Source organism: Myotis yumanensis, unplaced genomic scaffold, assembly GCF_028538775.1.
Source record: "Myotis yumanensis isolate MYYU_CA2020_CCGP unplaced genomic scaffold, mMyoYum1.0.hap1 SCAF_8, whole genome shotgun sequence".
NCBI lineage: Eukaryota > Metazoa > Chordata > Mammalia > Chiroptera > Vespertilionidae > Myotis > Myotis yumanensis.
In genome coordinates this window covers 59,493,188-59,520,980 of record NW_027223759.1, presented here as the reverse complement: position 1 = coordinate 59,520,980, position 27,793 = coordinate 59,493,188, and the positions used below count along the sequence as shown (strand labels likewise).

The following is a 27,793-nucleotide window of genomic DNA, read 5'->3' as shown; positions in this document are numbered from 1 at the left end:
ATATGTAAATTGTTTCATGCTTTGAACTCTGATGGCACTTGACATTTTACTTCACATTTGCAGAAAGGTTAAGTGATAGTAATACCATATCCCCTTAAATGAACGCCAATGCCTTCCCACAATGTCCTGCTTTCCATCTATTTACTTATCTCTTTTTATGAATTCTGAATAATAACATAGTCTTTTACACATGTCTTTCCACTTGCTTATCCCTGTCAATGTATGCTAAATAATAGCATAGTCCTGCTAGCCTGACCACATAGCTGGTTGGGAAACTCACTTGGTGCTCTCCATGGTGCTGAAATATAAATGTGGGCTGAACATTGTTTTTTTCTCTAATTGTTTCACACTAATGATTATTGCCTGAACAAGAATTCAAAACAGGGACAGGAAAAGTCCAGTTGGAAAAGGAATTATAAAAAATCGAAAGGTTTACAGGAGAGCCTTAGCTATTGATTAATGGGTAGTTGAACTGATTTATTCATTCAACAAAAGTTTACTGTACAACGGGAACTGTGCTTGGAGTGAAACGACAACTCCCTCCACTCCCATTGCCTCCATGTAAAAGTATACTTTACTCTAGTGTATCCTACTGTACTTTGGAGAAAACAGACATCAATCACACAAATGTGGAAAAATGTAAATGTGCGACTGTGTTAGGTGCTAAGAAGGCTACAGGTCTGTATGGATCATGAGACAAAGTAGAGCAAAGATGAGTGAATTAATATGGAGCTTGGTTAAAGATTAATTATATTTTATTCAAATTATTAAATTATTATAAAAACTATATGTTAAAAAATATAAAACCTACTGGATTGTATAAGACCTCCAAATAAAATCTTTTTAAAAAATATTCAGTGAGATCTTGTCACTATGAGGGAAGCCGGTGCTGGCAGCCAGGGGAAGGAAGGCCTACTCTTGCACGAATTTCGTGCATTGGGCCTCCAGTTTTTTTTTTTTTTTAATAATAGTTGTAATTTTGAATTTTTGTGGATATAAATGAATTTGAAATCTGTTCAAAATTTTTACCAAAAAATTTGAAATAATTATAAACCTTGCATTTGAAGAATGCCCAACCTTTGTTAGAATAGCCAATCTGCAGCTGACATGGCTAACACAGAAATAGAAAATAAGCAGCATATAGAACAGAATCACCTTATATTTATGCTGCTAGTGCTTTGAGTCATCTACGAGGGCTATGATCACTAGAACATCTTGCCCAAAATCTTTGCTCCCCCATCTATAATGGACTGCACTTTGAACTACATGCATTGTTCCTTGTACCCTAAAAAAAAAATCCTCAAACCATTTCATGAGCCCTTGTCAGAGGCCTATAGTTGAATGCTGAAGTAGATATCCAGAAGTAGACACCTCCTTATTTTATGACACCTTCAGGAAAAATGGGACATAGTCTCAGACCTTACTTGTTCAGGTCATTCTCCAAAGAGCCCTGAACAAGCTTTTTATGACAACAGACTATCTGACTTTGGACTCTGACAATTTGAGGTTTCTCTACTTGGTCACTCCTGATGGGTGAGGTGATCAGTATATCAAGGGATATCTGTAAACATTTTATAGCACACTAATTGGAAAGCTCAGCTCTTAGCTGGTTTCAATTTTCTTCTGAGAATTTATTACCACCTGATTTAAGTGCTTATTTGTTTAGTACTCACCACACTGAAATGTAGCATTCAGGAAAGCAGAGTCTTTGTCTTTTTGTTCACATTCTCAGTGAATGTTGTAAGCACTCAATACATATTCACTGGATGAAGGACTAGACTCTAAGTTCCATGAGGGCTGTCTTTATTATTATTTGTGTTCAGTTCCATGCTTAGTTCATTGTAGGTATTAAGGAGGTAAGCAGGGTCCAGATTATAAAGATTCTCATAAGATTTATTTGGGATTTTAGGCTATTTATTAAAAGCAATGAGAATCCACTGAGCTATTATAATTAGAAAGAAATATTATTAGATTTTTTATTTTAGAAAATAAAGTTATAGCTTTCTTTTTCTCTTAATAATAGTATCTCCATTCTAATATTCATCTAATATTAAACCTCTCAAAATTATATAATACCTTTTCCTTCTCCTTTATTGCTAATAATTTTCCACAACTAGATTTCCTAATTTTAGCAATATTTATTTATCTGGATATATTACCCATTTTTCTCCATTTTAATTGGGGCCTTCATTAACCAGGTCAATTCTAACTACTAAACTTATATTCCTATCTTTAGTATATTCTTCATATAAGTTGCTGTATGCCTTATAGCTGATTAATCTTGCAATGTTGGCCATCCCATTTATCTAAACAAATATTTTAATAACTTCTCACTAATTAAAGAGAAATTCCTAGCTTTCTATTTGAAAAAAGTACAGTATAAATCTTGATTAATTTCAACACTCATCCACATAAATTATTGCATTTAATCTTCTTGTGAGATAAGCAAACATTGCTTCTCCTCTCATTTAAAAGTATAAATTCAAAGGAAAAAATGTGGCAAAATTACTATAATAAATTTCCATATACCACTCACCAAAACTTATCAACTGTTAAAAATTTTTTCACATTTCCTTCATCATTCTCTCTGGAGTTATTTCTAAACCATTGTAAGTAAATTGAAGACACTATGTCCTTTTTACGCCCCCCCCCAAATATTTCATTAGAGTAATCAAAATTTATCAAAATTAGGATATTTAATATTGATATAAAACTAATTGTAATTTAGCATAAGTAGAAGAGCTATATGTAGATATTATAAAGACTTTATTAATAATTTACCAATTATTCTAATAATGTCATTTATAGACTAGAGGCCCAATGCACAAAATTTGTGCAAAGGGCTCAGCCCCCACTGCCGCAGCTTCATCTGGAAGGTCGTCTGGTCTAATTAGCATATAATGCTTTTATTTGTATAGATACATTTATTTTTTCCAGCCCAGTATCCAACTCTCGATTATACATTGCATTTAGCAATTATGTCTCTTACTTCTTAGTGTATTTTTTAGTCACCTGGTTCCATTATTGGTAATTTTGACCTTGATCATTTGGTTAAAATAATATTTATCAGATTTATCCACTGCAAGGAATTTTTAATTTTCTTGTAATTAAGAAAAACCTATGGTAGATTGCCAGGGCTGACCAGCAGACCCTGAGTGACGAATGAATGATTTCTCTGACACAGGATTGCTGTGAAAGAGAGGGCTAAGGGACTGACTGGCTAAAGGAACCAGACAGCCTTGATTGCCTGTCTCATTAGGTTTTTATTGTAACAGCAGTTTGAGATAAATTTTATCTTTTAGATACAATCAGTAGGGTAAGTAATCTTGGGAGGACACATGTGTTTGCAGTGTCCTTTAAGCAAGGACACCCAAAGATTAAGCATAAGGATTCCAATAAACACCCAGGGGGTCTGCTTGTGCACAGACTTATTTGGAAAGGCCAAGGAATAATTAGGGGCACCGCCTTTGGCACTCCCCAACATCAGAACTCTGATAAATAGGGCAGGCCACCTTCAGCACACTTCCCTTTTCTCGGAATGTCCTCCTTACAAACTTTCCAGCCAAGTTTCATTGAAGCATAGTAACCTCCATCTTGGGTAAAACTGTTGTTTAAAATTTTGATGCTGTTATTCTGGCTTCTGTGAACATGTGCTTCTGCCGGGGTCCAGCCCCAGCAATCCAGGGGTTTTCAAAAGTGTGGATGGAGTTGGCGAAGAATGAAGGACACATAGACAGTGTACAGATGATCAGCATAGCCAGGTTTGCTCTTTATTCTCCTGTTACATCTGTATTTATATCATTTGATCCTATAAGCATGCCTCTATAGTTACATCATCATATGTTTTGGATCCTCCTTTGACCTTCTACAGTTCCTTGTTTCATGTCCATAGTTTCTTATCTGACCTTTGCCAAAAATCCCATCTCCATCTAGTTCTGTTGATTTTAATCCTATCCATTCTATTCCAGAGGTTAGGGCTAGTTTGTTATCTCCCTTCCAAGGTCACTACTCTACTGTTCTGTTTAGCTACAAAGAAGTAACTGAAGGAGATTATCCTAAGTAAAGATTATGTAGCTTAAGCGCGATTGTTTATAGTTAAGGTGATTAACTACATGCCTGGCACTTAGTTAAGGGGTTTTACTGATTTATTCCCTTCCTTAGTCCTGTTAATCCCTAGCTCCAGGGAAAAATCCCCACCTGGGGAAACAACCTTTCTCGGGGAGGTGGCCCTGGTTAGAACACATACTGCTAAGAAGAGGAGCAAACATATTAAGAACAGTATGCCAGGTCCCTTGAAACATATGCTATGCTGATGTTTCTTCCCTGCAACGACTATGTCAAGCAGCAAGGATGGACCGGCTTCTGGCATGCTTCCTTAAATAACAGGGAAAATACGACTACTCCCCATTTCAGAGAGGCCATAAACTATGCCCCAGACAGAGTTGTCAGTGCTGGCGCCAGGCCAGGCTTTGAGATATGGTCTCACGGCCCTGTCCCAGCACACAGGACTTTTTCTCAGAAGGTCTGGAAGTCTCATTCCAAATTTGAGAGAAAGATCTGAAAAACTTATAAATAAGGGAGACTTCCACCATATTGAGTCCCAGAATTTGAGAAGCAAGAGTTCCTCTGGGCCTGCTAGCACTGGCGAAAATGAAAAGGACTCCAAACAAATTTGGCTTATTGATTAAGGCGTCTTCTGAGTTACAATATAACATCGTGTGCTCCCCAACACTAGATTACAAAATTGATCTCAAGTAGTTCCCATTTGTGTGTGCATTTCTTCTTTGCAATTTGATTTTTCAGTTTTTCCCTTTAAGACAGTGGTTCTCAACCTTCCTAATGCTGCGACCCTTTAATACAATTCCTCATGTTGTGGTGACCCCCAACCATAAAATTATTTTCGTTGCTACTTCATAACTGTAATTTTGCTACTGTTATGAATCGTAATGTAAATGTCTGATATGCAGGATGTATTTTCATTGTTACAAATTCAACGTAATGAGAGCATAGTGATTAATCACAAAAACAATATGTAATTATATATGTGTTTTCCGATGGTCTTAGGCGACCCCTGTGAAAGGGTCATTCGACCCTCAATGGGGTCGCGACCCACAGGTTGAGAACCGCTGCTTTAAGACATGGAGTATTTCACTCCACCTTTGAATCTGGGCTTGGCCACATAACTTCCTTGGGCTAATGGGACATGGGTAAATGTGTGTCCACAGAACCTTGAAAAGCACTCTAAATGTAGCTCGCACTCTATTGTTGCTTTTTAGAATCCTGCAACTACCACTACTCAGGAAAACAAGGTTAGTAGGAAAGATGACAGGCCAGGTTGAACAAAGATGAGCCATCCCAGTTGAGCCTTACCCCCAATTAGCTTGCCACCAATAGATAAGTGAGTGAGGCCATCCTAGATCATCCAGCCCAAACTGACCAAGATAGAGCAGAAAATCATCCAGACAATCCATAGAATCCTGAGAAATTATAGATTTATTTTATTGTGTTAAGCCACTGAGTTTTGGGATAGTGTGTTATAAAGTAAAAGCTAATAATTCCCAGGGATCTACTTTGAGATGATGTCAATGTCTTGTTTCATACACAGCTGTTAGCGACTAGATTTATGATTCTTGCCTTAGTTAAATATTACTACAAAGATTGCAAAATGATATTGCTATTTTTTTTTGAGATGAAGAAGGTAAGGATGGGGCATTATATTCTTTAAAGTATACATGTCTACTAAATGGCTGTGCCAACATTAGAACCCAGACCTTTTACCTGCTGCCCCTTAGCTTTTCTCTATTTGCCAGGCAGAGGTCAGTAACCTGATGAGAGAACAGAACTGTATAACTCACAAGAGGGAGCAATAGAAATCACAGTGTCTGTCCCTGGCGTTATGGGTGGCAATCCGTGTCCTCACACATTCAGAGAAGCACCTCGGCTAGGTGGGTGCTCTATACTTGACAGTGGGACATTGTGGCAGGATGGACAATGTAGGCTGAACCATTACATACAGGATCATACCTATTTAGATGATAATCGATTCATGAAAATATATATGGATAACACCTCTAAAAATTGTCTTTTATGAGTATCAATAATCCCTCTGATACTAGATTATAATTAATAATATGTACAATGTGGCTCTTAATATTTTTGAAGTTGTTATTATACGATCCCCCAGTTTTGCCAAATAAACGAAGTAAGGGGGAGCTAAGATGGGTGAAATGACACTGTGAGGGGGGAAAACAGCCTTACTGGACTCCCTCTTACAAATAGGAAAACTGAGAATGAAGAAAGCAAAGGGCCAAAACTAACCAAGTCACCAATGAATAAATGGTGAGGCAGGGACTTGAATTCAGCAATCCCAAGGTCCTCGAAGAGTCCCTCCCGCGTGGCAGAGGGGGATAGGTCCCAAGTCTTCAGATGCGAATACTAAAGGAATCTTAAGTCTGTGCTTTGTGCCAGGCACTGTTCTAAAGCCCTTATTTATATGTTAACTCATTTAGTACCATGGCCTTTCTACACTACAAGTTAACCTTACTTCGAAATCACTGTCCATTAACATTCCTTTTGAAATGCAAGCCTACAGGTACTTCAGGGTGCGTATGTATATTAAGCCCATACACTCCAGGCAAAAAGAAATGCAAAGATCCACTCTTTGCCTCTTCCTAAAAAAAATTAAGAGCATAAGGAAGCGCTTTGCTTTTCCAGCTCTCTTACCAACCAGAACACTAGGACCCGGCAGGGTGGATGAAGTGTAAGGGATAAGAGGCCAAAGTGTGTTCCGTCCTTTCCGCTTCAGAGCGCCCCAAACTCCAAGTTCCCCGCAGCATCTCTCCACCGCAGAGCCGACGACTGGCGTGCGGTAGCCCAGCTTTCCCAGGGGGCAGTCTCGGGCGCCTTAACATCCTTGCAGGAGGCTCGCTGGTGCAAGGGGCTCTGCGGGTGCAAGCCGGCTTTTGCACCGTGGGCTGCCAGGGGCGCGGGGCGCTCGCGGGGGAGAAGAACGGACCCCAGGGCTGCTCTGGGTGGCCGTGCTGGCCAAGTATCGCGGGACTTGTGCACGTCGCTGAAGCCGCGGCTCCGGAGCAGCTTGAGCGAGCTCAGCGCGCACCGCCCCAGCCCGGGGAGGAGCGGGAACGGGGAGGGAGGAGGAGGGCTGGGGGTGCTGGTTACGTAAATGATACTAGCCCTGTGAGAGGCCGCCTGGCTGGGGCTACGGGAGGGGGAGGGACCGCGCGAGGAGGAGGGGCTCGGAACGAGCGGGCTGGGGTGGGAGGGGGGCGGGGGCCGGGGGCGAAGTGACCAGGCGGCGGTCGCGGCGGCTCTGCTGAGGTGACAATGTGCTAGGAGCCCTCGCTCGGTTCCCTGCGCCCCCTCGGCCTCCGCGCCGGCTCTCGCCGCGCTCACGGAGCCCTCTCGCCCGCCGCCGCGCTATGAGGGCGCCTCTCCCGGGCTGGCCGAGACCGGAGCCAGCTCGCTCTGCTCGCGGGGAAGCGTGAAGCGAGGCAGCGGCTGGCACCGGGCTGCGCGCGGCGCTCGAGGACCGGCGTGGGTTCCAGGTGAGCGCAGGCTCGGCGCGCCCGGCACTCGGCGCAGGTGGCCGGCGCCTGCCCGGCTGGGTCGGAGGCTGCAATCCGTGCGTGGATCGCCGTTGCCTCTTCGCGGGATCCCGGGCTACCATCGCAGGTCTCTGACTCTCGTGCTCCCCCTCTCTTCCTTGTAATTGTCTGGGGCGAGTCCCCTCTGAGCGGCCAGAGTGACCGGGTGGGCTCCGCAAAGTCCTGCGGCGAGTGGCGGGGAGCGGCGCCCCGCGCTCCGGGCCGGTCCCGGGGCAGGGGCGCGGGCGGACCGGGCGAGGCGGCTTTCCCAGCTCTCCGATCGCGGTCTCCCGCCGCTGCAGGTGCGGGGGGTGGACGGGGAGGCGCGAGGCGCCGAACTTTCTGCCGCTGCCCGTCCTCTGCTCTGCGCTTTCTCAGCTCCCCGCGGAGCTGGGGGCGCGGGCCACCTTCCGCGTGGTGCTGACACTCCGCGGAGGGGCGGTTCAGACTTTCCACCCGGCAACTTTCTCCCACCAGCTGCGGGCGACCGCGGGCCGCGGAGCGCGGGTGCTTTCACACCGCCCGCTGCCCGGGACGTTCTGGATCTGGGGAGTCTTCCTCTTTTCCTGCCTCCCCTGGCCTGTCTCTTTGAGTCCGCTCTGCCTTTCATTCTCTCTCTGTCTCTAACTCAGTTTCTTTCTCTCTCTGGCTCCCGCAACCCTCTGGATCTCCTTGTTTCTCTCGCATTCACCTCCCTGCCTTTCTTGGGGATGTCTCTGTGTGCCTGTTATTCTGTCTCTTCAGCTTGTCTCTCCGCGTTGCCGTACTTTCTGCCTTTCGATGCCTATCTCTATCTGCCTTTCTCATCTGCCCTGCCTCGTCCTCCCCAACATCAGCTCCCAGATCCCAAGGCGCCTTGGCCAGGGGAACACGTCCTGATCCACCTTCTGGGCACCTTCAGGTGCAGAGACCCCCCTGCTGGGAGCTAGAGGGGCTGGGGGGATGGAAGCAACCTGCCCTTGACGGAGCTCTGAACTCGAGGGGCTGGGCTGAATGTAGGGCGCAAGGAACAGCCTCCCTTCCAGGGCTCGAGGGTGCTGCGCTCCTGCCTACTGAGCGCACGGAGGCTGCCGGTTTGGGAGCGAACGCTGCGGGCGCCCCTCCCCTTGCCCGGTTCCGTGGCTGGGATCAGTTGAATTTCTAGGTGGAGAGTGTACATCTCCAGTCTTTACAGGCAGTGGGCAGACAAACCCAGAAGCTTAGAGATCCAGTGGAAACTAGCCTCAAATGGGTGAGAGCTTTCGGGAGGCAAAGCTGTTACTAGATGAGGAAAGGAGCACTGGGGGGCGGGGGTAAGGGGAGGGGTGGGGGCGGGGGTAAGGGCAGGGGGGCGGGGGCGGGGGAGATGCCTGCTTTAAACTGCCATAGCACTGGATCCTTGAGCGGTTTTCTTGGGAGAGATCGTGGTCACTCCTCCCAGAAACACAGCCCAGAGATTTTACTTGTAGGGCTAAAGACACTTGGCTGCTCCTTGAAATTTCGTGTTTCCTTGGAGCCTCAAATCTTAGGCTTTATATGAGGGCTGCCTTTGCTCAAGGTTGCTACTCCGTGTGTGTGTGTGTGTGTGTGTGTGTGTGTGTGTGTGTGTGTGTTTGCACTCATGCCCTCTAGTGTTAAAGAAACCTGCTGGCTTTAGAATATTGAAAAGTAAGGTCGGTGACTGACTTTGAACCTCTCCCATTCCAGGTCATTCTCCTTGCCTTTTTGCCCATCCCTTCCTTTCCTCATCTTGGACTTTTTGCATTGCATTACTAACCTTTCCTTTTCACTGATCTCTACAAACTCCCCCCTCTCCTGCAGAACTAGAACCTTAATATTATGGGTAGATTTAGAGAATTTTCATAGGTGAAGGTTGACTTGACATAAAAAGTGCATTTCTCCACAGCTTGCCACAAACCAGGACTTCACACCTTTTTCCTATGCTCCTGCTCTCTTTCAACTCCATTGAGAATTTCCCTCACCTGCTCTTGTTGGTTTAAAAAATGCTTTTAATTTACCATATCTGTGATACTCATCCCATTCCAGGGCTTACAAGGCCCCGTGTCTCAGATCAGGTTTGGGGAGGAAGGAAAGAAAGATTTCCCAAAGGAAGTACAGCACTGCAGGTGTGCATTAATTCTGGATCTCAGAGTCCAGAATGGGACTGGGTGTGACTCAGATATGCACACCCTAGTTCAATGTGGGAAAACTAGTCAATGCTTAATAAAAACTTGTTGACTGATTAGTATGCAACTAATTATAGGCTTTGAAGTTACCAGCTATGCTTATGAGCCTATGGACAAGAAGTTCCATTTTGCCTTCCCCCCTTTTGTGTTTCATTTAGTCTTTCATGAATGGGAATAGAAGACCACTAGAAGTGATGTTGAAACATGAGTCCTCTGTGCCTTTTTAGCTCAGTCACTGCTTGAATTTGCCCTCTCTGCAAGTCTTGCTGGCTGATGTTCTTTAACAATCATTGCAGAACATAGAGGCTCTGGTGATGGCATTATTCAACCTTCCTACCTGAAAGTAAATGAGGACATGGCATCATTTGTGGGTGAATGCTTTTGTGTGGTTTTTTTAAAACAAGTGGAAAATTCTCTCTTAAAGAATAGATGTATCAGTATAAAGTATTTGGGGGCTATAAATTGATCTGCAAACTGAACTACTTATCTTAAATAATTTATAGGTTTCCTTACTGCTTTGAATATATATGAGAGGTGTGATACTACATGTATATAAGAATTTGCCAAAATACTTGGAAATGTAATGCCTCTTGATACATGATCTAGTAGGAATCTATGGGCTTCAATATCGCTTTTCTGATGATTTAATAGTCCTTTCTTAAAACAGTTGGGGACTTGCCATGAGCATTGTTCAAAATTATGCTCAAGGCAATGTTGCTTTAAAATATTACTTATACATCACCTGATGCTCTCCCCATTTTTTCGTATTTAAAAATAACAAATACATAAAGATGAAATTCTGATATTGGTTGAGATATGTTCTGATTTCTTACCACTAAGAATATTGAGGCACATTTAACTTTATAATTTAATGTGCATTAATTTCAGGTTATACAGTTCTGTCAGAGTGGAATAAAATGTTTCCATTTTGCCAACTTGATTTTTAGAAGTGGTAGTTGTAACAGGAACATTACCATGTAATAGAGATTGTGCAACTTTTAAAAACTTTGTCATTTTAGGAAGAGGGTGAGAGAACAAGCAAATTAGTATTTTTATTCTTTTTGGTTGGGCAAAAGAGAATATTGGTATTTCTGAATAACAAGAAAAGTGAGGGAAATGACTTAAAGTATTAATACGGTCCTAACCTGTGAAATAAATAACTCTGTTACATGTATGTGACAGGTATTCATTGTGCTTTAAGAAAATGAACAGTTTTGTAGTTCTATTCTTTAACTAATTTGACTTCTTAAACATATTCTCATGTGGCACCTATTGCAATAAACCAGTTTTGACTGAATTTTAATACAGCACCTTCTTGGGTTTGTGTCACTGTCAGCAGTAGGAACATGAAGACAAATTAATAAGATCTAACAGGATCACTGCTTTGAAGTCTGAGTGACCATATTAACTAGTGGCCTAGTTATTAAAAAATTTAACTGGGCTCTTGTTCTAAATCCTTCCTTCTACTCTTGTCATCAAATAAATACATGTGAAATATCAAATCAATAATTAAGTATATATGCTCAGATTGACTCTGACAATTTATTAGAAGACATTTCTTAACATCACTGCTCCCCCCACACATATACACTAAGTATATGTTTGAACACATAAATCACATTTACAGCTCTGACACTCTCTGCTTTGATAAACCATTTATCATTTTAACAGATTAGACTTTTGCCATTTAATTATGAGTGTACATGTTATTGAAGAGTCTAGCTTTCCATTGTTAAATTTAATACTTAGAGAATTCGAAGAAATTTGTGAAAATGAATACACACATTAATTCAGTTATAGTTGGTCATTCACTTGGAGCATTATAAGAAATTATCTTTGGGAACAAAATATAAATCAAACAGACCTTATTCATTTCATACTAATTTCTCCTTGATTCAGATTTAGTCCCATGTGTATGTTCAATGTGGGAAGAAATATTTATGCTAAAATATTTAATAGATTTCAGCTTGATTATCAAGATATAATTAAAGGTGGCTAAAGCCATTTGTGTAATTAATGTGTGTCCTAATGTCCCTTGTAAAGGCATTAGCTAAAATTCATATTTAGCTATCAGTTTCCCAATTTTATTTTCTTAGTATATCTTGAAATCTATTTAAGCAGAAATTCTTAATTTTTAAAAGTTACTATTACAGATTATTAAAAGCTGGCTGGGGCCTAACGTTTAAAATGTAAGTTAAATTAGGGAGATCAGTCTCTTTTCTAAGGGCCCAACTTCACTCAAATGTCCACACAATTAGTATAGTCCTCATGAACTATCAGTTTCTTTCTTAATGTTTACCCACCTATAATCATCCAACCTATATAGTAGAACTAAAACAAGATGCAAAATATCAGTTTTTAAAAGTTGTTCCATATTAACTGTTAATCCTCCTAACATAACTTGGAGAAGGATGTAGGGAAAGTAGTGAATTTTCCATCATTGATATGAACATATTTGTGATCATATTTTTTATGTGAGGACATTAAACAGACTGTCTATATTAAACATTGAGACTTTTGTATTTTTTTAGAAGTACTTACTGTTAAGATAGATGGGAACATGATATATCATATCAGGGTTTTAACATGGTGTGGGATTAATTGGGAATCTGATACATTAAACTACATTGAATTGTTACATAAGTCTTACTTAAGCTCTTGTAGATCATCACAGGGAAGAGTGTGATTAAACTGCTGTTTGGCACTTTGGTGAACATAATACATGAGCTTAGTAACCACTGTAAACAGAAAGAGAATTTAAAGCACAGCCTACATATTCAAAATCATCCAAATTATACCTCAGAGATAGTAGTAAATGTCAACTTAGTCTCTTGTCTAATATTAATTGGCTCAATACTCTAAGCACAGCACCTCTTTTTTTGTTAACAAAATGGATTTTGACATATGGGGAGGATTATCTTCCTGTAGACCAGAAGCATAATAACTGACTTAATTTCCTCTTGAGTTTTTTATTCTATAATTAGTTTTAGATGGAGAGGATGAGATTTATATGACTATCAAGACCCCTATGCAATACTACCATTAGTCTAATGAAAGAAAAATGGGACAAAATACTCGGAAACAAAAATACATAAGGTATAGCCATTTTAATTTATTTGTGAGGGAGTTAATATGGTTAATTTAGTTATAAATTAATAAAATGATTTAAATTTATTGGATACTTACTTTGTAATTGTTTTGTGGGTAAATAAACTCCTGACAGGATTTATCACATTTTATCATTTTATCCTGAAAACCGTATGAATAGTAAGTAGTGTTACTATCCCCAGTGTATAAATGATGACTCACTTGCTCAAGATTGCCCAGGTAATATGCAGTAGGGCCAAGGATCACATCAGTGCTTTCTGTCTCCGGAGTCAGTGCTCTAATAGTTCTCGGTCTGACATTTTTGCTGACTAATACATTTAAAAAAAAATGAGTGCCAGCCTCCATGTGAACATTTTCTGTTGTACAGTAAGAATGATTTACAAAGTCTACTTATGTCACCATCATTTTATAAAAGAGAGTAGGCATTTTAACACCAACTAAGATGGCATAACTGAATCTCAAAATATAGTTCTTAAAATAAATTTGGCATCCTGTGCATTTTCCTACACTGCACTTACTTTTCTAATTTAACAAATACAGATGAAAAATTCATTGCATTATTAGTAATTAATTTCATTACATTCTGTAAACTGTGATTGCAATCCTTGTTAGCCTAACCTACTATAATATACCGCCTACCGCATGGACCCAAGTCAGCCACTTAGCACAGGACAGCATGGGCGTCATATTCATGACTTAATGAGACATAGACCCTAAAGCTATTCCATTTTCTCTCTAGTTGCAATTCAAGGCAATGCATTTGGACCTAGGAAAAATGCTAGCAATTGCTCTAGCTTCAGTTGACTGCTTCAATGTTTGTTGAAAGGATAAGAGGATTGGAGGTGACTTGTTCCTTCCTGGTAGTTAAGCACCAATCACTGTCACTAGGATGGTGCCAGTCTGTGTCCTGGGATGAGGAATGAGTGCTGGGCAAAAGCACAAGGTGCATGTCTCCACTTACTCTTCTCTCCTTCCCTAACCAGCCGTCTCACCCTTTAGGGATCAGGTTTCTGTCTTTGCCTTGGTGAGGACAAAGCAGTTTTGCTTTAGGTAAGAAAGGAAATCCCAAACTAAATTACTAACTGCTTTTGTAAAACTGACTGATGCTGTTACTAAATCCCAAGTTGCTTTAGATAGTGAGCCCTGTGGCCATTGAAGAAGAAAAGAGTGATGGTAAGGTGTGTGAGATCCAGCTAACTGACCTAAGACTTCGTTGAGTGTCGCTGCTGACAAACCGGTTGGCAAACTGAAATTACCTAAAGAAGTTTTTGGTTTTTGTTTGTTTGAATATAAGATGTCAGGTCCTATTGATACAGATTCTCACTCACCTATGGTGGGTCCACAGAATATATCTTTATAAACATTTCCCAAGCAACAGATTTACTTCTAGTACATAACTTTTCAGATTCATTTATTAATATTTATTTAACAAATGTAGACATTACTATGTTCTGAATGCCATTTAAAGTGCTTTTCAGCCCTAGCCGGTTTGGCTCAGTGGATAGAGCATTGGCCTGCGGACTGAAGGGTCCCGGGTTCGATTCTGGTCAAGGGCATATGCCCAGGTTGTAGGCTCAATCCCAATAGGAGGTGTGCAAGAGGCAACCAATCAATGATTCTCTCTCATTGATGTTTCTATCTCTCTCTCCCTCCCTCTCCCTTCCTCTCTGAAATCAATAAAAATATATATTGATTTCAGTGCTTTTCAGTAAAAGAGGGTAAAGGAAACTCCATACTGTTCTCCACAGTGGCTGGCACCACTCTGCATTCCCACCAGCAGTGCAAGAGGGTTCCTTTTTCTCCGCATCCTTGCCAGTACTTGTTTGTTGATTTGTTGATGATAGCCATTCTGACAGATGTGAGATGGTAGTACCTCATTGTCGTTTTGATTTGCATCTCTCAGATGATTAGTGACTTTGAGCATATTTCCATATGTCTCTTAGCCTTCTGTATGTCCTCTTTGGAACAGTGTCTATTTAGGTCCTTTGCCCATTTTTTGATTGGATTGTTTATCTTCCTTTTGTTAAAGTGTATGAGTTCCCTGTAAATGTTGGAGATTAAACCCTTATCAGAGATAACATTGGCAAATACGTTCTTCCATGAAGTGGGCTTTCTTGTTGTTTTGTTGATGGTTTCTTTTGCAGTGCAGAAGCTTTTGATGTAGTCCTATTTGTTTATTTTCTTCTTGGTTTCCATTGTCCTAGGAGCTGTATCGGTAAAGATATTGCTACAACACATGTCGGCTATTTTTCTGCCTATGGAATCTTCTAAGATTTTTGCGGTTTCCCGTCTTATGTTTAAGTCCTTTATCCATTTTGAGTTTATTTTTGTGTATGGTGTAAGTTGGTGGTCTAGTTTCATTTTTTTTTGCATGCATCTGTCCAAATTTTCCCAGCACCATTTATTGAAGACACTGTCTTGACTCCATTGTGTGCTCATGCCTCCTTTGTCAAATATTAAATGGCTTGGGCCAATTTCTGGGTTCTCTTTTCTGTTCCATTGGTTTCCTCAAAAAATTAAAAATGGAACTTCCATATGACCCAGTGATCCCAATTCTAGGATCCCAAGAAAATATATATCCCAAGAAAACAGAAACACTAATCAGAAAGGACATATGTACCCCTATGTTCATAGCAGCACAATTCACCATAGATAAGATTTGGAAACAGCCTAAGTGCCCATCAGCAGATGAGTAGATTAGAAAACTGTAGTACCATCTGCACAGTGGAATACTACACTGCGGTAAAAAAGAAGGAATTCTTACCATTTTCAACAGCATGAATGGACCTAGAGATCATTATGCTAAGTGAAATAAACCAGTCAGAGAAAGATAAATATCACATGATCTTACTCATTTGTGGAATATAATGAACAACATAAACTAATGAACAAAAATAGAACGAGAGACATAGAAGCATGGAACAGACTGTCCAACCTATGAGGGAAGGCTGGGTGGGAGGCGATGAGGGGGTAAAATATCAACCAAAGTACTTGTAAGCATTCATATGAGCATAATCAATGGACACAGACTGCGGGTTTGTGGGGAGTGAGGGCATGTGCTGGCAGGTGGGAGTGGCTGGGGAGAGGTCAATGGGGGGAAAAGGAGACTCATGTAATACTTTAAACAATAAAGAATTTAAATTAAAAAAAAGAGGGGAAAGGGGGATAAATGGTGATGGAAGGAAACTTGATTTGGGTGGTGAACACGTCCTACAATATATAGTTAAGGTATTATGGAATTGTATACTTGAAACCTACATAATTTTATAAACCAATGTCACCCCAATAAATTCAATTAAAAAGTGCTTTACAGATATTAATTTAATCATAACTACTTCCAAAAGTAGGTTTTATTAGTACCTGCACTTTCGAGATGAGGAAATTGAGATGCAGAAAGGTTAATGAGTAAGTGTCTCAAGTAAGCTGGCAAGTGGCAGGGTAGGGTCTATGCCAGAGGTCCTCAAACTTTTTAAACAGGGGGCCAGTTCACTGTCCCTCAGACATTCCACCCATACGCACTGCGGGCCCGGGACGAGTCGACTGCTAAGCAGGACAGGCAGCGGCGGCAAAAACACCCGGCGGGCCGGATAAATGTTTGGGCCAGATAAATGTTTTCGGCGGGCCGCATGTGGCCCGGGTGCCGTAGTTTGAGGACCCTTGGTCTATGCTCTTTTTATGAAATGATTGACAAAACAACCTGCTTTAGGTCAAAAAGCTCGAAGTAGGAGAATTGAAAAGGGAATTTCAATTTCTATGTCTTGTTTCTATCTGAGTAAGTTTTGCCTTTAGAAGTGAAGAAAACCTGACCAACTCAGACTTCTGGTGTTGAAAACAAAAATGTTTCCCTTTTAGAAGCTATGGCACCAAATTAAGAAAGAAAATTAATATGAAAGGAACAATGAGCATGAAAAAATAAAACAGTGGTGTTCTTCACGTAGATGGTTGTCTCTACTTACATGCAGACCCTGCCCTGCCCCAAAGAAAACAAACAAAAACCCATAGTGATGAAGACAGAAACAAATTAAATCCATAACTAAACAAGATTTCAATATATAGACTTTAATCCATAACTAAAATCTACATCTGTAACTAACCTAATAAAAAATGCCTTATTTTTTGTAATGTTGTTGATAAATTCTTTACATTACATTAGGAAATATTCATATGTATGAAAGGATTGGGGAAATCCTAGGGATTTTTGTTTTTTCTTAAGTATGTTTTTGTAAGCTTTTCATACAATGGGATATCTATGCTAATTGGTAGTCACTGGTAATCTATAAGGAACTGATGTATCCATCTTTGATGAGGTGCATTTTCTCCTTACTCCTGACCTTTGGTTGATTTTCAGCAGCTTCCTGTTATTTAATATTTGTGTTTAATGCACTAAGACAGTGTTTTAATTAGACTTTTATTTAGTCTCTTAAAAAATGAAAATCATTTTAGTCTGAGTGATAATTGACTAGATTATGTGCATTATTTTTTTTAGATACTCCTGGTAATGTCAGTCCACCTGTCTGTTTTTGTTTTGTTTTGTTTTTTGTTTGTGTGTGTTTTGACAAATCTGCACTTAAAATAATTTGCTTTTCAGATTCTGTAATCAAGTGAGAGTTCATGGGATCACTGACTAAGTTAGTTTCAAACTTTACAGTCTTTTCTCTTTTTCTCACAGCAAATTCTGCCTCTTTTTCTGAATCCTCAAGGCTTACATTTCTTTGATTCTCTTGATTGTTTAGCCTCAAATGGGATTATATATCATATATTATTAGAAACCAGCCTGTTCCTGATCACGACCCAGATTTTACCCATATCCTATGGATTTTTAGTGTACCTCTATATTTTCTTTATAAATAAACACTGGGTACATAATTTCCTAATACTATTTTTCTTCTCCCATATCTTTCTCCTTGCTCCTCCCTTCCTTTCTTCCATCTTCATGGTATTCTCTAAACTATTTTCTGTGGCTTAATAAATCCTCATGTGTCAAGACTGGACTATTAGTTGTCTTGATTTTGTAAAAAAAAAAAAAAAGTAAATAGAAAAGAGCTTTTGTTTATTTCATCATTTAGTCTCTGAATAGGTAAGAGGCAGATGCTCTAGCTCTTGCATCTGGGTCATTTAACAGAAGGCTGGGGATGCTACATTCGCATCTCATTACCTTTGTCTACTTTTAGAATTGTGTGCTTGAGCCCTGTGGTCAGCTGGCAGTTGGCAAGTCCCTGGCTCCAAGGGAATGCTGTTTATTTGAGGGGCTGCCAGTTTCAGTTGCCAGGAAGTTCTCACATTCCTTGGTCAGGTTTTTCTTATAAAACATCCCATATGTGTTTCATTAGTAACTCTAGACTATTGACTTCATGTCAGAAATTCATTGTGGTACTATTATTGCTAGATTGAGATGAGCAATTTTTAGAATTTATTTTCTGTGGCTCCCATTCTCTGACTTCAGGACAGTATTTTCACTGTTCTGTAAACCTAGAGCCGATATTTTGTCACAGTTTTTTTTTAAAGAGTTTTATTGTTGTGCGCTAAGTTGAGATGAATCGTAGGTAATTGGATGGTGCAGCTGAATTAACACATTGAATTGCCAGTTATGAGGCACTTCATTTGCTGGAGCAGATAACAATGGGCCCGTTTTGCTTCTACAATGCACAAATTCTTATTATCTATATAAAATTCTAATTTGAGTGGGATAACATGTATGCATCACTTCCAGTCCTTTTGTAAGGAAAATAACCTCCACAAATATATCTGCAGCTATCTCATTAAATAACTTTGAACTTCAATAAATCTTTTTCTTTTAAGAATGTTAATCAGTTGTCTCATTCCCCACAAAGAGGGTGGAATATAAAGCATTTCAGAAACAGAAATCAGTAGTACTACTTTTATCCGTGTTCCTTAAGACATGTGCAGATGTAAAGTTTGCTTTTATTTCAATAGAGAGCCTCGTTTGAATCAGTGTGAACAGCGTTTTTGTTCTCATGACTATGGTAATATGCAACGCTGTAATAATTGTATTCGTTCTTGGGTTTTCTTCATTTTAGGTGTTTTAAGGATAGCTTCTTTAGGTCAGTGGAATTGCTTTGAAGCAGATGAGTATCCATTTTAAGAGTAAGGATTGAGACATAGCTTTATCTAAATTCCCTCCTGAGTACTCATTAACTTAAGCATTAAATGAAGGGATCAAAAAGTTACCAAGCTGTTATAAATTGTATGGAGTGAAGTCAGACCAAGGAAATTGACTAAGATGTAGGAGAGTGAAGTTCAGGGGAAGCCACTTTGCCATTCACAAAGGCTTGAGGCTCATCCATGCCAACAAAAATAGAAGGCAGAAGTGAGAGACTGCGGCTGAAACAAAATATTTAATCAACATGTATAGCTGGAATAGCCAGCCTTCTATTCACCAATTCTGCTTCTATGTAAACATCTATGCAAGCTTATTCTCATCATCCTTCCAGACAGTCCCTCTAAACACATGCTAATGAAATTACTTGGACTGCTGAGGGACAATAAGGGCAACTAGGTATGAATCTTAGAACCATAGAAAAAAGTCTCTTTTATTTTGGCACTTAGGGTCTTTAAGCCTAATGATCACAGTTCCTGCTAACCCTAAAACAATGTCTTCAAATCAGTGAGACCCACTCAAGTACAGAGGGCTCAGCATTTTCTAGTATTTCATTCTTCAATATACAGCATTGTCTAGTCTTTCATTCTTAAATATAAAGCAGCAGCCAAGGACCAGCAGACATTCAAAAAATAATTTGAGAAGACATTTTTTAAAAATTTTATTTTATTGCTTAAAGTATTACAAAGAGTAGTACATATGTCTCATTTGTTTTTCTCCATTGACCTTCCCCCGGCCTCCCCTCCCCCCCTCCCCCCCAGTATCTTGTGTCCATTGGTTATGCTTATATGCATGCATACAAGTCCTTTGGTTGATTTCTTACGTCCCCCGCACCAACCCTCCCCAGCCTTCCCGCTGTAGTTTGACAGTCTGTTCGATGCTGCTCTGCCTCTGTATCTATTTTTGTTCATCAGTTTATAATGTTCTTTATTATCCATAAATGAGTGAGATAATGTGGTATTTTTCTTTCATTGACTGGCTTATTTCTTAAGCATAATGCTCTCCATTTCCATCCATGCTGTTACAAATGGTAAGAATTCCTTGAGAAGACATTTTTAACAAAAATCTGCAGCAAGAAAAAGAGAGTTCAAGATAAATGAAAACCAATAATTAAAAAATGACCTTGCAGGGAACAGATCATTAAAAGATCATAAAAGAGAGAAAAAAATTAGAATCTTAAAGAGATTCAAGAAAACATTGACTTCATAACATTACGAGCATAATATGCAAAAGACACAATAACTAAGCAAGAATTTTTAATTTGCAATTAAAGTTTTTCAAATTAGTAGTTTAAGGGAAAATTTGTACTTTTAAATAGAGAAAATTTTTCAATAGTGCAAACAAACAAACAAACAGAAAGATAAAAAAGATGAAATCACTATGAACTTCCTTGAAGTGTGACTTCCTGCTAGTTGGAGCTCTGTAAGAAAAAAATATAGTTAGGACAAGTTTTAAAGAATTAATAGAATAATTATCATTTCTGAAGGAAGATGATTTGCAACTCAAAATTTCATATTCACTCAAAATATTTAGTGCAAGGGTAGAATAAAGACATTTACAGACCTATAAAGAATAAAGATACTTTCCTCAGCTATAACCTTTCTTACAAATTTACTTGAGCTTGACCCACAGCAAAGTATAATTAAGATAAAGACATGACCCAGCCAGCATGGCTCAGTGGTTGAGTGTTGACCTATGAACCAGGAGGTCATGATTCGATTCCCTGTCAGGACACATGCCCAGGTTATGGCCTTGATCCCCAATGTAGGGCATGCAGAAGGCAGACGATCAAGGATTCTCATCACTGATGTTTCTATCTCCCTCTTACCCTTCCTTTCTGAAATCTATAAAAGTATATTTAAAAAAAAAAGACATGGCATGATAACTATGAAGTAGTCCTAGAAGACAATTCATATTATTTCAATATGCTATAAGATTAGTGTAAAAAAAATGGAGGGTTCTGGCTGGTGGAAGGCATTGGAATAAAGTGGGGACATTATACATTTAATGTGCAAGAAATATTTTCAAAGACAAAGAAAAATAGTGCAAAAAATTAAAAACTCCAGGAAAAACAAAGGACTATGCAAGAAGGAAAGTAATAATAGAACTTTAGTTGGCTGTGAAAAAAAAAACACCAATTTCTTACATTAATTAAATATAAGTGGTGCTTATTGATTTTCACCTTTTAGTACCAATCTTTAGATAAAATGTGGAAGATGATGTAGAACAGAATGCAAATATTTTCAACAATGGCAATATTTTCACAGTAAACATACAGATGGTAGGTTTGAGTCAGGTATGGAGGAAAGGATAGAAATTGGAAAATTACCATTTTACAGAATGGTTTAAGGGATAATGTCTATAGTTTATACAAGAAATAGCAGTGACCATATATTCCTTAAAGTTCAAAGGTTAACTTAGAGGAGTAAGTTATTAAGAGGAAGGGTACAGAAGTGGGGAGTGTGATAAGTGAGGTAACTTAGGTAATGTCTAAAATACTTTGGGTTTGTTTGTTTGGTCAAAGTATTATTTAATTCAATTTTTTAAAAAAATATGATTGCATTCATATGGGTATATACTCTCCAGAGTTCCACAGATTCCAATCACTCTCTGCTGAGTCACCCTGGTACATAGCGACGTTTCAATTAAAACTTCTATTGTAGAGCTAATAAACAAAGGTGATGCTCTCTGTTGAAAGGAACTGGTTTGGGTTGGGGGAAGGGACTGCACTATATAAAGAAACATAAATACTTGGAACTTTTGTTACTAAACACAGTATCAGTCATCGCCTACAGAGTTTTAAAGATCATGGGACTAAGAGGAAAAGAATTAGATTCTAGTCTTGATAAAGCCTTTAATACATTCTGTAGTATGTCATTTAAGTTCTCTGATTCTCAGTTGCCTCATCTTTAAAATGAAGCAACTGGTATAAAAATAGCCAGTAGCATTCTATATTCTAGTGTTTATTTTATGAAGATAGGACTATTAATTTCTTTGAAAATGAACTGAACTATAATTTTTCTAGGTATGATAACACTTGACTGATTCGGGGTTCTTTCCTTATTTATACTAGAGGCCCGGTGCATGAAATTCTTATTTATAACTAGAGGCCCAGCCAGCACCCTCTCCAATCTGGGACCCCTTGTGGGATGTCCGACCTGGATCGGGCCTAAACCGGCAGTCAGACATCCCTTTCATAATCCTGGACTGCTGGCTCCTAATTGCTCACCTGCCTGCCTGCCTGGTCGCCCCTAACTGCCTCCCCTGTTGGCCTGGTTGCCCCCGCAGCCTGCCAGGTTGCCCCCAACTTCCCCCTCCCTGCCAGCCTTGTCACTTCTAACTGCCCCAACCCCCGCTGGCTTGGTCGCCCCCAACTGTCCCCCCCACTGGCCTGGTCACCTCTTACTGCCCACCCTGCTGGCCTGGTCGCCCCAAACTGCCTCCCTGTGCCTGCCTGGTCACCCCTAACTGCCCTCCCCTGCCAGCCTGGTCACCCCCAACTGTCCGCTGGTTGTCCCCAACTGACGCCCCTGCCAGCATGGTTGCCCCTCACGGCCCCCCGTCGACCTGGTTGCCCCACGCAGCCTGCTGTTCAGTTGTTTGGTCGTCCCTCACTAGCCCCCCTGCCCTCCTGGTCGTAGGCAGCCATCACATGATGGTGTGAGGGTTAATTTGCATATTACCTCTTTATTATATGGGATTGCTATTGATATACAATATTAGTTGCAAATGTACAACATACTGATGAGATATTTATATACCTTATGAAGTGATCACCATGATAATTCTGACACCATCTGATACTATAAATACTTATTACAATATTATTGGCTATATTCCCTATGCTCTATATTAGATCTACATTTCTTATTTCATAAGTGGACATTTACCTTCTTTTTTTTTTTTTTGTTTTTTTTTTTGTTTTTTTTTTTTGTTTTTTTTTTTTTTTATTTTCCTCTTAAAGTATTACAAAGGGTATTACATAAGTATCCTTTCCCCCCCCCCCCCCCCGCCCTTGACAAACCACTACCCTCCCTTACCCCCCAGTGTCTTATGTCCATTAGTTATGCTTATATGCATGCATACAAGTCCTTCGGTTGATCTCTTACTCCCCTCCCTCCTGCCCCCCAACTCTCTCTGGCCTTCCCACTGCAGTTTGACAATCAGTTTGAGGCAGCTCTGCCTCTGTATCTATTATTGTTCAAAAGTTTGTAATGGTCTTTATTATCCATGAATGAGTGAGATCATGTGGTATTTTTCCTTCATTGACTGGCTTGTTTCACTTAGCATAATGCTCTCCAGTTCCATCCATGATGTTGCAAATGGTAGGAGTTCCTTCTTTTTAACAGCAGCATAGTATTCCATCGTGTAGATGTACCACAGTTTTCTAATCCATTCATCTACTGATGGGCACTTAGGCTGTTTCCAGATCTTAGCTATGGTGAATTGTGCTGCTATGAACATCTGGGTGCATATATCCTTTCTGATAGGTGTTTCTGGTTTCTTGGGATATATTCCTAGTAGTGGGATCACAGGGTCAAATGGGAGTTCCATTTCCAATTTTTTGAGGAACCTCCATACTGCCTTCCATAGTGGCTGCACCAGTCTGCATTCCCACCAGCAGTGCACAAGTGTTCCTTTTTCTCCACATCCTCTCCAGCACTTGTCGTTTGTTGATTTGTTGATGATGGCCATTCTGACAGGTGTGAGATGGTACCTCATTGTTGTTTTGATTTGCATCTCTCGGATGATTAGTGACTTTGAGCATGTTTTCATATGTCTCTTGGCTTTCTGAATGTCCTCTTTTGAAAGGTGTCTATTTAGATCCTTTGCCCATTTTTTGATTGGATTGTTTATCTTCTTTTTGTTAAGTTGTATGAGTTCCCTATAAATTTTGGAGATTAAGCCCTTATCAGATATGACGTTGGCAAATATGTTTTCCCACGAGGTGGGTTTTCTTGTTGTTTTGTTGATGGTTTCTTTTGCTGTGCAGAAGCTTTTTATTTTGATGTAGTCCCATTTGTTCAGTTTCTCTTTAGTTTCAACTGCCCTAGGAGCTGTATCAGTGAAGAAATTGTTTTGGCATATGTCTGAGATTTTGTTGCCTTTGTATTCTTCTAGAATTTTTATGGTTTCCTGTCGTACATTTAAGTCCTTTATCCATTTTGAGTTTATTCTTGTGTATGGTGTAAGTTGGTGGTCTAGTTTCATTTTCTTGCATATGTCTGTCCAATTTTCCCAACACCATTTATTGAAGAGACTATCTTGGCTCCATTGTATGTTCATGCCTCCTTTGTCAAAAATTAATTGAGCATATTGGTTCGGGCTAATTTCTGGACTCTCTATTCTATTCCACTGATCTATATGTCTGTTCTTGTGCCAGTACCAGGCAGTTTTGAGAACAGTGGCTTTGTAATACAGCTTGATATCTGGCATTGAGATCCCACCTACTTTGTTCTTTCTCAGGATCATTGCAGCTATTCGGGGTCTTTTTTTATTCCAGATGAATTTTTGGAGAGTTCGTTCTAGATCTTTGAAGAAGGCCATTGGTATTTTAATGGGAAGTGCGTTGAATGTATAGATTGCTTTGGGTAGTATGGACATTTTAATGATGTTGATTCTACCAATCCAAGAACATGGTATGTTCTTCCATCTGTTTATGTCTTCCTCTATCTCTTTTTTCAACGTCCTGTAGTTTTCTGAGTAGAGGTCTTTAACCTCTTTAGTTAAGTTTATTCCTAGGTATCTTAATTTTTTTGGTGCGATGGTAAATGGGATTGTTTTTCTGATCTCCCTTTCTGAAAGTTCACTGTTGGTGTATAGAAATGCCTCAGATTTCTTGGGGTTAATTTTGTATCCTGCTACATTGCCAAATTCATGTATTAAGTCTAGTAGCTTTTTGATGGAGTCTCTAGGGTTTTGTATGTATAATATCATGTCATCTGCAAATAAGGACAGTTTTACTTCCTCTTTTCCAATTTGGATGCCTTTTATTCCTTCTTCTTGCCTAATTGCAATGGCTAATACTTCCAGTACTATGTTGAACAGGAGTGGTGAGAGTGGGCATCCCTGTCTTGTTCCTGTTCTTAGGGGAAATGGTGTTAGTTTTTGTCCATTGAGTATGATGTTGGCTGTGGGCCTGTCATATATGGCTTTTATTATGTTGAGGTATGATCCTTCTATTCCCACCTTTCTGAGAGTTTTTATCAAAAATGGGTGTTGGATTTTGTCGAATGCTTTTTCTGCATCAATTGATATGACCATGTGGTTTTTTTCTTTCAATTTGTTTATGTGATGTATCACATTTATTGATTTACGGATGTTGTACCATCCTTGCATCTCTGGGATGAATCCTACTTGGTCATGGTGTATGATCCTTCTGATGTACTGCTGGATCCGATTTGCTAAGATTTTGTTGAGGATTTTGGCATCTATGTTCATGAGGGATATTGGCCTGTAATTCTCTTTCATTGTGATGTCTTTACCTGGTTTTGGTATTAGGGTGATGCTGGCTTCATAGAATGAGCTTGGAAGCGTTCCTTCCTCTTGAATTTTTTGTAGTAGTCTGAGGAGGGTAGGTTTTAGTTCTTCCTTGAATGTTTGGTAGAACTCCCCTGTGAAGCCGTCTGGCCCTGGGCTTTTGTTTGCTGGAAGCTTTCTGATGACTGCTTCAATTTCTTCCATAGTTATTGGCCTATTGAGGTTTTTAGATTCTTCCTGATTGAGTTTTGGAATGTTGTATTTTTCTAGGAATTTGTCCATTTCCTCCAGGTTGTCCAGTTTGTTGGAGTAGAGTTGCTCGTAGTATTGTTTAACAATCATTTGTATTTCTGTGGGGTCTGTTGTTATTTCGCCTCTATCATTTCTGATTTGGTTTATTTGGGACCTCTCTCTTTGCTTCTTGGTGAGCCTGGCTAGGGGTTTGTCAATCTTGTTTATCCTTTCAAAGAACCAGCTCTTGGTTTCATTGATTTTCTGTATTGTTTTTTTGGTCTCTATTTCATTGATTTCTGCTCTAATCTTTATTATCTCCTTCCTTCTGCTCACTCTGGGGTTTTCTTGTTGCTCTCTTTCTAATTCTTTGAGTTGTAGAGTTAGATGATTGACTACCATTTTTTCTTGTTTTTTGAGATAGGCCTGTAGAGCTATAAACTTCCCTCTCAGGACTGCTTTCATTGTGTCCCAGAGGTTTTGGATTGTTGTGTTTTCATTGTCATTAGTGTCCAGGATGTTTTTAATTTCTTCTTTGATGTCATCGGTAACCCAATCAATATTTAATAACATGCTATTCAGCTTCCAAGTGTTTGAGTATTTTGGGTTGTTTTTATTGTAGTTTATTTCTAACATTATGCCATCGTGGTCTGTGAAGAAGCTTTTTATGATTTCAATCTTCTTGAATTTGTGGAGACTTTGCTTGTGACCCAATATGTGGTCTATTTTTGAATATGTCCCATGAGCACCTGAGAGGAATGTATATTCCGCAGCTGTGGGGTGAAGTGTTCTGAAGATGTCAATTAAGTCCATCTGATCTAGTGAGTCATTTAGGATTGCTGTTTCTTTGCTGAGTTTTTGTCTAGCGGATTTATCCAGTGATGTCAGTGGTGTATTAAAGTCCCCTACTATGATTGTATTGTTGTCGATCTCTCCCCTGATATCTTCCAGAAGTTTTCTTATGTATGTGGGTGCTCCTGCATTGGGTGCATATATGTTTACCAGGGTTATATCTTCTTGTTGTATTGATCCCTTTAGTATTATGAAGTGGCCTTCCTTATCTCTGGTTATGGCCTTCACTTTGAGATGTACTTTGTCAGATATAAGTATTGCTACCCCAGCTTTCTTTTCCTTTCCATTTGCGTGAAAGATATTTTTCCATCCCTTCACTTTCAGTCTGTGTGAGTCCCTTCTAATGAGGTGGGTCTCTTGTAGACAGCAGATGTATGGGTCATGTTTTTTTATCCATTCAGCCACTCGATGTCTTTTGGTTGGAGCATTTAGTCCATTTACATTTAAAGTTATTATTGAAAGGTATTTGTTTGTAGCCATTTCTTTTTGTGTGTGTGTGTGTGGCTGTTTTCTTTCTGAGCTTGATATTTCTTCTTTTTACACCAGTCCCTTTAGCATTTCTTGCATGGCTGGCTTGGTGGTGATAAACTCCCTTAGCCCTTTTTTGTCTGTGAAGCTTCTTATTTCCCCTTCAATTTTGAATGATAGCCTTGCTGGATAGAGTATTCTTGGATTCAGTCCTTTGCTTTGCATCACTTTGTAGATTTCCGTCCATTCTTTTCTGGCCTGATGTGTTTCTGTTGAGAAATCATTTGATAATCTAATGGGAGATCCCTTGTATGTTACTTTCCGTCTCTCTCTTGCAGCCTGTAAGATTCTCTCTTTATCCTGAACATTTGCCATGGTAATTATGATGTGTCTTGGTGTGGGTCTTTTCGGGTTCACCTTGTTTGGGACTCTCTGGGCTTGTGTGACTTTTTTCTTCCCCACCTCAGGGAAGTTTTCTGATATTATTTCTTCGAATAGGTTTTCTAATCCATGTTCATCTTTCTGTTGTTCTGGCACCCCTATTATTCGTATGTTGTTTCGTTTCATGTTGTCCCAAAGCTCCCTTAGGCTCTCCTCCTGTCTTTTAATTTTTTTCTCCATTTGCCGTACAGTTTGAGTGTGTTTTGCTTCCTTGTCTTCTAATTCACTAATTCGGTCCTCCGCTTCTCCCAGTCTACTGTTGATACTTTCAATGGAGTTTTTTATTGAAGCTATGTCACTCTTCATTTCTTCTTGGGACTTACTTA

General features: G+C 39.7%; 1 protein-coding gene across 3 annotated transcripts in view; it reads left to right on the top strand.

Annotated features, from left to right (window-relative positions):
• The first annotated feature begins 7,326 nt into the window (after positions 1-7,326).
• GALNT13 (polypeptide N-acetylgalactosaminyltransferase 13) overlaps positions 7,327-27,793 on the top strand; it is a 491,703-nt gene continuing 471,236 nt past the window's right edge. For 2 of the 3 annotated variants that reach the window (XM_070422970.1, XM_070422972.1), the window contains exon 1: positions 7,327-7,692. The gene's annotated coding sequence lies outside the window, so the exon portion shown is untranslated. The remainder of the gene's footprint in view (positions 7,693-27,793) is intronic. The other variant, XM_070422971.1, reaches the window with a different exon arrangement.